Source organism: Leuciscus leuciscus, assembly GCF_965113295.1.
Source record: "Leuciscus leuciscus genome assembly, chromosome: 7".
NCBI lineage: Eukaryota > Metazoa > Chordata > Actinopteri > Cypriniformes > Leuciscidae > Leuciscus > Leuciscus leuciscus.
This window is the reverse complement of record NC_138731.1, coordinates 23254449-23267857: the sequence shown is the minus strand read 5'-3', so window position 1 is coordinate 23267857 and position 13409 is coordinate 23254449. Positions and strand designations below refer to the sequence as shown.

Below are 13409 nucleotides of genomic sequence, written 5' to 3'. Positions count from 1 at the left end.
GCAGACTGCAGATCTAGTCATGCAGCTCTGCTCTCCAGGGTAATTGCTACCAAGACACCTAGCACAAAGAGATCCACACACAAATTCAAGCACACACTACTGTTCTGTTCCAAAGTCTAGTAAGCCACCAAGGTACTGTCTACATAGACAGCTACCTACCTACTAAGGCAGCATTTCAACAATCATGGAACCTAATAAGTGACCAATTTGGACACTCTACATGGGCAGAAACACTAATAGCAACTCTCAAATTATATCATGAAGACTGCTAGCTAACACTGCTAACTATATTTTAATACAGGAGCTTGGGGGTCAGCAGAAAGATTAGGAGAAAAGAAAAATATCGAAATGTTTTTTTTAGGGTTCGAGCCATAGCCGTGTGGGCAAGTGCTCCGACATGTGGTGCAGTTGCACTTTGTTCGAGTCCCGGCTAGATGTCCATTCCTGGTCCAATTCCCCTCTCTCCTCTCTTGTCTAAATAAAGGCGAAATATATATATATATATATATATATATGAAATATTATTTATTTTTTTTTAAATAAAGAACTTTAAAGTTAACATGTTAACATTAAATATGTTTAACAATTTTTAACATGTTTATTTTTTTTTGGAATTAAAATTATTGAAAAAAAAAATGCTTTACAAATAAACCTGAATTGAAAACGAACTCCGATATTACTCTGATGGTGGGCAGAAAAAAAAAAGATACTTTGATACTTTGGCTTTCTCACAAAGTATAAATTGGGTCTTTATATTTGAAAATGTATAGCAGCCTTTATATTTTAGAAAGGGGGTGTTTTTGTATGAAAAAAAACCTCTGCTCCAAACAGTGTAAAAATAGATATATTTCTCCATACAATCAATTTTTAAATCAATTGTTTTGTATTAAATCAAATATCCCCATTTATAAAATCAACAACTTTTCTCACCTTGTCCATTTATTTTTTCACTTAGCTCAGCACAATGTGTTCTGGGGCTCCTTTTAGGACTTATGTAATGCTGATGTTATGATTCCGTAAAATGCTGCCTCCATAGGCTGCTTACTAGGTTTTAGAACTGAAGCATCATGCATAAGGCAAGGCAAGTTTATTTATATAGCACATTTCATACACTATGGTAATTCAAAGTGCGTTACACAGAAAGGAATGAAAATAATCACAAAATAAAAGCAAGGAAATTTAAAAGTAATAAAAGTAATTAAAAGAGATATAAAGATGATACAGTTATAAAAGGAATTAAAAGAGTAAAAAGATGATAAACACAAAGGCTGTACACAACACAGAACACACACACAATGCCTAAGGCTGTGTGTCACAAATCCATCATTTAAAAGAGGTTGACCTTCATTTTATGTCTCTGGGACTCCCCTGATCTGTTGGTCAGAGGGCATGATGGGAACTGGGGAACTCTGGCCACCATGACTGCAATCTTAATGTTGCTAGGCAGCACATCTCAGCCTAGACACACACCTACAGTACAGCTAGAGCGAAACCACCCCACGCCTCCAGATCCCTCTGCTATTAATTATACAGGGCTGGCGACAGCGTGCCACTGGCTGGCCGACAGCACGCTGGACAGACGTTATCTATGTATCGGGAAAAAGTGACGCCACCAAAATAATTCAAATGCAACCTTGTGTGTTAACTGTAAAGACCAAGAGATTGCTCTGTCCTGCTTAATTCGAGCAGAAAATTGTGTTTGATAAGCTAATAGTGTAGGGAATTGTTGATGTATTAAAAGAACCAGTATTCAATAGTAGTGTTCAATATAACAGTTAGTTCCGGTCCTTGAATTTGATTGGTGGAGCAGCATTCCAAAAGTGCTGATACACAGTCCAACAGCACTGGGACTTTCACTGTTCTTGACAGACTGTATAACTAATAAATGCTGATATTAAAAGTATACTAGTTTACTATAGTAGTTCATCTAAAATAAAATAAATAAGTGAATCAATGAATAAATTGTTTTACATGCTAAAAGTAAATTCAGGCATTCCTTCAGTCAAGAATTCAGACAACATTATAATGTACGTATTAAAAACTCCACAGTATTAATTACTAATGATTACACATATCCATGTTGTTGAATTATTTGAGTTTTTAAAGATTAACATCAAGTGAGTGTTAGATGACAGAAAAAAATCTAAAATGTAAAAATATGAAACATGAAGATAAACAGTGAATTTTCCAATATGTCTGATAATGAACTAAGTAACTAAATATATAATAACAAGCCAACTAAATTGAGATAAAAATGATTAGGCACCACAACATTGTGAAAAATGTATATTCATTTTGAGATTTGCTAAAGATTGCTTTTAACAGCGTTGGTAAAATATTAGTGTTTTTAAAGATCAACTTAGTGTGTACTAGATGACGGCAAAGGCCATTTTTACATTTTCTAAATGTAAAATATCGCCCAATACTAATAATTTAAACTTCATTCATTCATTCATTAATATAGAAAATCAGCCATTTGAAATGCTACAAATTAATTTAAGTACCACATTATAATGTATAATAATGTATAGTATTAAAAATGTGGGGTCACATTCAACAGTGTTATTAAATTAAAGAATAAACATTATTTAAAATTTTTACTTTAAGTACATAATCTAAATGTAAGAATAGAGGACATGAAATTAATTAATTAATTCAAAATAAAATATTGTCAGAGAGAGAGAGAGAGATATCAGCAGATAACCAATTTGGTACTGACATATCATGCATCACAAGTATCTATCGAAAACACTCAAGTATTATGGCGATGAGTTCTGCACTTGCAAAAACCATTCAGATTTTCTTCATAAAAACCTTCAGGCTTCAGAGAAATTATCCCATCTCACAGATTTATGAGACAGCTGGGGGTAATATATCTTCACATCAGTAGGTTTCATTTAAAATGATAAAGCAATCTGTACCTTGTACGCACTACAGAGGCAGCAGCACGTGTATAGGAGGCCATTAAAATGCACAGGAATCAGGCTGGTCAGTTCAGCTGTCATTGACAAATAGCTTTCCACATGCCTATTCCTTTCTTTTGTGTCGGCTAAAGCATCCATGCACAGATCCATTACAGAGAGATCTGAATATGTACATACGAAGCCTTCGTCTTCCTTTCATCATCGTAGGGTAACAAGCAAAGCTATGATTCACAGACACATGCGCACACACACGCGCGCGCACACACACAGGAGATTAAAAAAAGACCTTATGAGCAGCCTTTTTAGTTTGTATAGAAAAAAGCAAGTCTTTCAGTTCAAAGAGACATTCAAATGTCCTCTACTGGTCAACAACATCCTTCAGAAACACAATTAATCACCATATTCATTTTGGTTGCTCTGTGTCAGTTCCTAATGCTACTTCAGGCCTCTTTAAAACAGTCTTTGAGATTCAGACGCCATAAACAAGCTCCCAGATGACATACAGTGCACTCAAACTTCATGAAGAAACAGTGGGAAAAAGGGAAAACGTCATTTCCTGGTTTCTGATGAGACCACACTTATCTGTACTTACACTTCAACATGCTCCGATTGTAAAGGTCATCAGAAGTTTGGGAGAAGACATACTCAAGCTAAGAGTGGGCTACGTAATCACCATAATTTTCCTAAAATTGCACGTTTCTTCAACGACGGTTTCAGGAGGAACTTCAGAAAGGCGCTGACAGACTTGAAAGATGTACAGTCCTGCTAAAGAATATATTCACAGATAATGGCTTATGTTCTTTCAAAGTTTCTCTCTTGTCTTGTCCTCAGCTGGCTGCTGTGATTTTCAGATGAAGAACTGTGACGTTTAGGAGAAGCAAATAAGGAAGGAGAGCACGATCAGATGACTGATAGAGTGAACAGTTCAATCGATAAACACTGGAGAAGGTGCGCAACACTGTTTGCACAGAAGCCAGATGGAGAAAGCTGTTGAAACCTCATACGGGCTGAAATCATGTTCCGGGCCACCAGGGACACATCGTTTTTATCTGCGAGGGCGGGGGGGGGGGTGCGGACTCTGGCTTTCCTGGCATTCCTCGCCCATTACTGACTCACAGAGGAACCCGTCTGCCAAGACCTTAAATGCTCCAATACATCTCAGCGATATGCGTGCAGAGATGTGTTCAGCATTTAATTCGAGTATTAATCAATTGCTTTCATCAACAGACGAATGAGATTTTGGGTGTCATGAACAAACAATGGAGAAAAAAAACAACAACAAATGGTTTCCACATGAGATGTAGTTCAATGAAATTACAGCATGCTTTTATATTAAGATCGAACACTGTCTTGTTTAATTGTTTCATGCTATGCTGTAACTTCAATCACTCTGTATGTGCTTCAGCAAAAGGTGGAAACCAACTTGAACTTAAAGTTTTACCTTTACCAGAAGGATTGATAATCAATTAACCGACAAAGACAGAAGAAACGGCCGATGTTACTTGAAAATTATATTGCTCAGATGTTTCTCCTACTATACCTTAGGGGGGGGACATAAATGAGCAAATTTTGACATACAGGTAAGAGCGTAGAGCCATAAAAATAAATGTGAACAGAATAACTCGGATTGTTTGGTCTCAGGAAAATCTGATGAGATTTGGTGTCGTTTGTATCATGGATTAGAAATGGTTCAAAAAGTGAAAACTGAAGCAGAATGTAATAGAAAACATGCATAAAAACCCTTTCAATTGTTCCAGAGTAAAAGCCTTATTTTTAAATGATGGTAACTGTTAATAAAAAAAAAAAAAAAAAAAATATTTTATGAAACCAAACACCAAAGATCTATTCACAGTGAACTTGCATCATTTTTCTATTTGAATTCGCTTCCTGTGATGGCAAGGCAAAATTTTCAGCATCATTACCCCAGTCTTCTTCAGTGTCAAATGATTTGCTGATTTGCTGCTTAAGAAACATTTCATTATCAATGTAGAAAAGTGGGTGAAAACAGAAAACATGCTCTGTGGAAACTGTAAAACATTTTGTTCAGGTTTCTTTGAATAGAAACCTGAATTGAATATATTGTGACATTATAAATGGAACATTTATTTACTGTTTTTTTATTTAATTCTAACTGGTATTTTACAAAGAATGTTGGGAAACACTTGTAAAAATACTGTTCCTACTCAGAATGAACCAATGTTTCTAAACATTGGTTTGTATTGAAATCTCTGGCTTGTCATGGCAAACTTTGGTAATTCGGTGAAATTGAACGGAGCAGTGACATGTCAAAATCTGAACCTCTAGAAGAGAAAACCATGAGATTACAGGGTCTAGGGATACTTCAGCAAAAGTCTTGATCTTGATTATTCTTTATTCCTACAGACTCTGATCTATACATTCTCTACACTGCAAGCAAGTTAAATTACCCAATGTGACTAAACTAGACCGTTTCCAGTATAATCACTGAAGCGATCTATGCCGCAAATCACACTCTTCCACTGTAGACAGCTTTGTTGACTATAAGGGAAGCGCTCTAGTTTTATACTGATGCTGGCTCTCGGTGTTAACGGGATGTTAGAGTGATTCACAGCCAGTCTCTGTGCCTCAGCACAGTTAGGCCCTGAGCTCTCCATCTTATTTATATGAATGATTCAAGTCTACGAATATGCATCAGTCCACACCTGCCATAACTCTGCCTGATTCTCACACCTGAGACGCCAGAAACGACTGCAAAAACAAGCAAGCAGCAATGAATACAAGCAGTGAGATACACCGTTTCTCAATTTCAGCTTTAATTTACAGCTCCGATCAGACGGAAAACAAACGGCACGGACGGATGTATATCCACTAACTCTGAGAGACAGGAGAGCTCAGCTGTGCTTGGTTAATCACAGTTAGAGATGGCTCTCAGGAGGGGAGGTACGTCTAGGTCTTGGTTGGCTGAAAGTCTTGCAGATAGAGATGATCAAACGTCTGATGGTTGATGCTGATTAAGGCGAAATGCTGCCGCAGAACGGAGCTCTTTCTCCACATGCCATCACGTGTATAAATTAGATACAAGACACACAGACATTACTTATGGAGTGTGTACACCAAATGGTGCTATTTTCAGTTGGTGAGTTGAATTTATTATTCATCAGAGAAAGAGACCGTGTGAAAAAGATGACTAAAGTATCGACTTCAGCGCCTGTTTGTTGTCAGAGTTGCACATTTGCATCAAACTTGCAGTTATTCTGCCACAAAACTAATTTGCATGTGAAAAAAACCTCCAAAAGTTTGCAGCATCTTCAATATTTTAAAGAGCAGAACTCCCATTATATCTCAACACAAACAGGACATGTGGGCTGTACGCAACTCTATATGCTGCCATTTCCATGTGTTGACTTAACTAAATAACACAAAGCAAATTCCCGTCTGATATTTTGATATACACTTTCCAGATTTGTGTACTCTGGAGAAAATGGGGCAAAAGCAATGCAGGTAATAGATTGCAAGGCTTTCATCTGAATTCCTACATGAAGTATGAATAATACTTTATCATCCTCTTCTCAAAGTAGGGCAGGTAAGCGTCAGTGAGTCATGGAAGTTCAAAGACATACTTCAACATCCAACTCTTGGGACAAAAATATAGCTAAAAAAAACCAACAACAGCTCACAATATCTGTTGATAGGTGCATTTTTGTAAATATTCAGCATTAATGCTCCATGCATTGACAGTTACAACTGACAACCACAGTCAGCTTTGAAAAACACCCTGCAGTAGACACACACCTTCCCACACTGTTGTCTCCTTCACACATAAAGGAATTGATCAGTCTAAGCACACCCCCTTGAACAAAAAGATGTGGGGCTGGGACCCTGGAATGAGCGAGAGCCGGCAGGCACAAAACAGCGTTTATTGTAGTCAGGAGAAAGATAAAACATGCCGATTGCAGCGAAAGTCAGCACAAATCCCACAGCTGTCATTTTTACTTCAAGATTGCAGCATCTGAACAGTGATTTACCTGGCTGTGGACCGGACCACCTGAACCGGCATGTCTCTGAGACCACACAAAGTGACTCCATTCATTTGGAGCACTCCTTTAGTTATAATTCATACACTCGAGAAGAGCAGATCTCAAAGCTCTCAAAGCTCTCCTCATATCAAAGTTTCCGTAAAATAAGCTCCAAGCCGCGGCACTTACATAAGAACCTCCTCAGTTTCTCAGAGTGTACCTCTATCAGGAGAAACTCACATCTAACTCCCACAAAATGGAAAATCAGACACACTTTAATGAGCATTCAGGCATCCTCTGCTAATCTACAGACAGCGATGTAACATGCAAGTCTTACCTATGCTGATGCTTCCAGTTGACAGCCTGCAAAAGCAAGCAGGAGCGCGAGAATGTGTGCGTTCGGGAGAGAGAGAGAGGAGATAGCAACTACCGATGTGACAGCGCACAGCTCATTGCGCTCTTTTCACTGAGGGTGCTTGAGCTTGCGGAGGTGGTCCCTCTCACTCCTGTGACATCTGCTTCTCTCTTTAAACTCATTGGCTAAGAGGGATGATTCCTATTTAGCCAGCCCTGCTCCCCTCAAGTAACCCCCTCCCCTTCCACACAATCTCTCTCTCTCTCTCTCTCTCTCTCTCTCTCTCTCTCTCTCATATCTTTTATTTTCCCTTCATGTTCTTTTCCTCATTTTCATCTAAACCCCGGTTCATCGCTGCTGTCAGAAGCCGTGGCACACGCTCGGTAGCCCCTCATTGAAATGCAACACTATTGTTTTGGTCCCTTTTCACTGCCTGTCTGCATCCATAAGTGTCTTTTCGCTGTCACACTCTTTTTATGTTTCTATAAGGTTCCTCCACAATACCTTGAGATCCTTTCAACACTGACTTCTGAATAGAGGTTTGTTTTCAAAGTGGAAATGGCATAAAACGAATGTGGATTTAATTGTTCTAAAATGTTTTTGTGCACTGCAAACATCTTTTAAGTGTCTTTTTGAAGCATTATAATTTATTTGTGCCTGCTGAAATTGTAAATTACCACATAAACTATACTTACAGGAATATTTATAAAGGCACAGATGCACAAGTGGTGACATTTTAATGTGAGGTGTATTTATTTTTAATGGAGCTGACAGCACACAAGATCTTTCGATGAGCAGTGCTGTCCATTAGCTCAACAGGACATGCATTAAATTCACTGTACATTAGATGTGCATTAACCTCGATGAACATTATACGCCACTGAGAAGCATTTTCAGTTTCAGTGTTACAATTTAGTTCAATTTGTGGTTAATTATGATTCAATGCATGAAACAATTATGAATAATTGCATTATTGAGGCATTACCAACAAGTTCGATACTCATTAAGATACTGACATCAAATGTATTGTAAAAATAATTGTGCAAGTAAACTTTTAAGTGTGGGGGAAAGTAAGTTAATTAGTTACAGAAGTTTGTGCAATTAATTTGTTATTTTTTTAATCGACTGACAATCCCTACAATATGCATTACATATCAAGAAGAAACAAAGAATAACACTGATTTTGAGCATAAATTAATTTTTAATTTAAAACGTTATTGCTCATTTTGATTGCATTTTAATTTAGAATACATTAATGTTAGGCTAATTTATAAAACTACATTATCAAAATGTACAAACATCAACCAAGATTGATAAATTATGTAATGTTTTGTTGTTGTATTGTTCATTGTTAGTAAATGATACCCAATGTATTATAACATTTTAGTTACACTTTACAATAAGGTTCAGTCCATTATAGAATGACAGTAATGTAGAGCAGTCAAATGATCTTTGAATATCTCATTTGAATTGGTTTTAAATGCCTCAATATTCGACACCAGAGATTTAATGATTTTAGATTAATCGTTAAACTAACCATCCACTTTTCTTGTACTCACAAATGTACATGTAGGTTGGACATTCTGTCTAATATCTCCTTTTCAGTTCACAAAACAAGCCTAAAATGACATGAGGATGAGAAAATGGGGTCTAGTTTTGGGGTCATCAATCACTGTTTGAGCCATCTTATCGGAAAGGATTCAAGAGGTACTGGATGCCTATAACAGAACAAGAATACACACCATTAGCATCACAACCAATTGAGGGCTTCATAATATAATTAGGAAATTTCCTCCACAGGCTTTCAATTTTTCCATGACTAGAGTTAGTTCAACACATTTTACTAGCTGAATTTCCTGGTAGACCACTTTTGAGTATAAAGGCTGAGTGGGACAAAAGCTGTCTGTTCTGGTAAATAAATCTAAAGGCTTCTAAATATAGATTAGATTAGATTAGATTCAACTTTATTGTCATTACACAAGTACAGGTACAAGGCAACGAAATGCAGTTTAGGTCTAACCAGAAGTGCAATAGCAGCAAGTGCAGGATATACAGTGGTTCCATAAGTGCAGAACATGGATATGTACTGAATAAATATAGAGTTGAATACTATTATAAACAAAAATTTACAGATAGATTTGTCCTATGAATATAATATACAGATAACTATTACTGTGAACAGAATTTACAGCTAGATATGTACTGAATATAATATACAGATGGCTATTACTATAAACAGAATTTTTACAGATAGATATGTACTGAATATATATACAGATGGGTGTTACTATAAACAGAATGTGAGCATAATATACAGATGGCTATTACTATAAACAGAATTTTACAGATAGATATGTACTATGAATATATATATACAGATGGGTGTTACTATAAACAGAATGTGAGCATAATATACAGATGGCTATTACTATAAACAGAATTTTACAAATAGATATATGTATAAGTTAGGCTAAAATGAGCAGTATAACAATGGATTTAAAGTAGTGCAAATAAAGTTTGGACAGAAGCTATCCGAGTGAAAGTGCAGTGGAAGTAATTGCATATTACAGTTAAAGTATGGTATTGCAAATGTATATGTAAACAGTCGGTACTGTAAATAAACAGTCGGCAGTGCAAATTGAGCATATTCCAGTCAAGATAGTAGTGCAAGATGCATATGTAAACAGTTGTTTCTGTAATAACAGTCAGCAGTGCAAATGAACATTATAGTATTGCAAATAACAAAATGGAGGCAGGTGTGAGGAGGGAGAGGAGAGTCAATCAGTATATGAGGGGAGTGGGATCAATGAGAGTTAGAGTTTAATAAAGAGACAGCTCTGGGGAAAAAACTGTTCTTTAGTCTGCTGGTCCTGGTCCGGAGGCACCTGAAACGCCTGCCGGAGGGCAGGAGAGAAAACAGTCTGTGGGCTGGGTGAGAGGAGTCCTTAAGGATGCTGCGCGCTCGATGCAGACAGCGTTTCCTCTGGATGTGCTCGATGGCAGGTAGTGGAGTCCCAGTGATGCGCTGGGCGGTTTTCACCACCCGCTGCAGTGCCTTGCGCTCTGCAACAGAACAGCTCCCATACCACACTGTAGCACAGTTGGTCAGGATGCTTTCTATTGCACAGCGATAGAAGTTCACCAGGATAGTGGAGGAAAGCTGATTCTTCCTCAGTGTCCTCAGGAAGAAAAGGCGCTGGTGAGCCTTCTTGACCAGGCTGGAGGTGTTGGTTGTCCAGGTCATGTCCGCCGAGATGTGGGTCCCCAGGAACTTGAAACTGGAGACACGCTCAACAGCCATTCCATTGATGTGGATGGTGTCGTGTGTGCCTCTTGACACTTTCCTGAAGTCCACGATGAGCTCCTTCGTTTTGGTGGTGTTGAGGAGCTGGTTATTTTCAGTGCACCATGTGGCCAGGTGCTTGATCTCCTCCCTATAGGCAGTCTCATCGTTGTTGCTGATGAGACCAATCACCGTAGTGTCGTCCGCAAACTTGACGATGGAATTAGATCCGTACACAGGCTTGCAGTCGGAGGTGAAGAGGGAGTAGAGAAACGGGCTTAGCACACAGCCCTGTGGTACACCAGTGTTGAGTGTGATGGACGTGGAGCAGTTGGAGCCTGATCGAACATTCTGGGGTCTGTTGGTCAAAAAGTCCAAAATCCAGTTGCACATGGAGGTGTTGATGCCCAGGTCTCCAAGTTTGGCTATTAACTTAGTTGGGATGACAGTGTTGAATGCTGAGCTGAAGTCAACAAACAGCATGCGTGCATAAGTGTTCTTATTGTCCAGATGTGTGAGCACAGAGTGCAGTGCCATGGAAACTGCATCCTCTGTGCTCCTATTGCTACGGTAGGCAAACTGGTGTGAGTCCAATGTGGATGGAAGAGAGTCTTTTAGGTGTGCCAGGACCAGCCGCTCAAAGCACTTCATTACGATGGGTGTGAGTGCTACAGGGCGGTAGTCGTTAAGGCACTTCGGGCTGGAGTGTTTTGGCACTGGCACAATGGAAGTGCATTTAAAGCATGTTGGTACAGCTGCTTGGGCAAGAGACAGGTTGAAAATGTCTGTAAAAACCCCAGCGAGCTGCTCCGCACATGCCCTGAGTACGCGTCCAGGGATGTTGTCTGGTCCAGCAGCCTTGTGCGCGCTGATCCTGCTCAGTGCATTGCAGACATCTGTGGAGGAGAGTGTGATCGGCGGGTGGTCAGCTGAGGATTTGAGCTTGGTGGCAGTTTCTCTGTTGTCTCTTTCAAAGCGAGCATAAAAGTCATTTAGCTCGTTCAGGAAGTTGACATCAGTGGCTGCGGGGGTGGAGTGAGAGGGTTTGTAGTCACTGATGGCCTGAATGCCCTGCCACATGCGCCGAGGGTCAGCGTTGGAAAAGTGTCCCTCTATCTTAAGCTTGTAGCAGTGCTTGGCCTCTTTGATGCCCCTTTTCAGATTTGCTCTGGATGTGCTATAGGCTTGTGCATCTCCTGATCTGAAGGCAGTGTTGCGTGTCTTCAATAGGAGTCGCACTTCCCTGTTCATCCATGGCTTCTGATTTGGGTATGTGGTGATCTGCTTCTGGGTTGTAACACTGTCAATGGTGGTATTGATATAATCCAGTACAGAGGAGGTGTAGCAGTCAATGTCCGTGTGAGAGCCACTGGTGGCTTGAGAAGCAAACATACTCCAGTCTGTGTGTAGAAACCTTTCCTGGAGTGAGGAATCTGCCCCCGCAGGCCACACCTTGATGGTCTTCACTGATGGCTTCACGCGATTGATGAGAGGTGCATATTTGGGGGTGAGGAACAAAGAAAGGTGATCTGACTGTCCCAGGTGGGGGAGGGGTGTCGCGACGTAAGCTCCAGCCATGTTTGTGTAAACATGGTCTAAGGTTTTGTTTCCTCTGGTGTGACAGGAAACATGCTGGTGAAATTTCGGTAGCACTGACTTTAAGTTTGAATGATTAAAATCACCCGCAACAATAAACGCAGCTTCCGGGTGAACGGTCTGTTGTTTACTGATGGCTGCGTGAAGTTCTTTCATAGCAAACTTGGCATCAGCATCCGGGGGAATATAGGCTGCAGTTATAATAGTGGAAGTGAACTCCCGCGGTAGATAAAACGGTCTACATTTAACCATGAGAAACTCAAGGTTAGCTGAACAATGTCTCCCAACAATAGCAGAGTTTGTGCACCAAGCTTTGTTAATGTAAATGCACAATCCACCACCTCTGGTCTTACCGGAGCCATCTAATGTTCTATCCGCCCGGAATGTATGGCGTCCCGCTAGCTCAATAGCGTTGTCCGGTATTCCGCTGTTTAACCATGTTTCCGTGAAAATTAGAACATTACAGTTCAAAAGTCTCTTGCTGTATGTGATGTTGAGTCGAATCTCCTCCATTTTGTTCAACAGCGACCGTACATTGGCAAGGAAAATGCTGGGTAAAGAGAGCCGGTGTGGTGTTAGCTTTAGCTTAGCTCTTAGTCCTCCGCGCTTCCCCCGCCTTTGTTTACGATCTCGACGCCGCCTGCGAGCACTTCCGCCCGGCCGGGCAGAGTGCATAGCCCCGGGTGTTTTGGCGATCTCAGGAAGGAGTCGAAGGTTGTCCATAAAACTGTCGGAAATTCGCAAACCAATATCCAAAAGCTCACCTTGGGTGTACGATGTTAAGGCACAACTGTTCTGCACGAACAGACCCGAAATGAGCAAGAAAAATACTACTAAATTGCAGAATCTGGAGAGACCGCGAGCCTCGCGATGTACTCGCGCCGCCATCTTGGTTTCAGATATAGCAGAGCTATGGTTTCAGATATAGCAGAGCACCAGCAGAAAATAATGCAGAATGCTGAAGAGTCCAGAACTGCTCCCTAGGGAACAAACACTACATCCACTAACGACCTTTATAGGAAATCACCATATTTAGACCAATTTAGAATAAGCAATTGAAAGAGGCAAAGGGTTAGAAAAAGAAAGCATTTGACGTATCTTTGTGGTCAGATTTCTTCAGTATATCTAGTCTGGGAAAAATCATGTAGTACATTAAAGCAGCATAGCTTTCCAGTTCAGAGTTTCACAAACAACAACTGCTATAAGTCATAAGAGGCTCTTTGATCTGCCCATTGTTTCTCATTTCGTGAGTAACA

At 39.8% G+C, this 13409-nt stretch overlaps 1 protein-coding gene across 9 annotated transcripts in view; it reads right to left on the bottom strand.

The window, feature by feature from the left end:
* thsd7ba (thrombospondin, type I, domain containing 7Ba) overlaps window positions 1-13409 on the bottom strand; it is a 317109-nt gene that overhangs the window by 227252 nt on the left and 76448 nt on the right. For 3 of the 9 annotated variants that reach the window (XR_014207450.1, XR_014207451.1, XM_082175665.1), the window contains exon 1: window positions 7257-7422. The exons of 1 other annotated variant lie outside the window; for it this stretch is intronic. The gene's annotated coding sequence lies outside the window, so the exon portion shown is untranslated. Of the gene's footprint in view, window positions 1-3516; window positions 4453-7256; window positions 7424-13409 lie in introns of those variants that run through there. 5 more of the 9 variants (XM_082175667.1, XM_082175666.1, XM_082175662.1 and 2 more) reach the window with 3 other exon arrangements.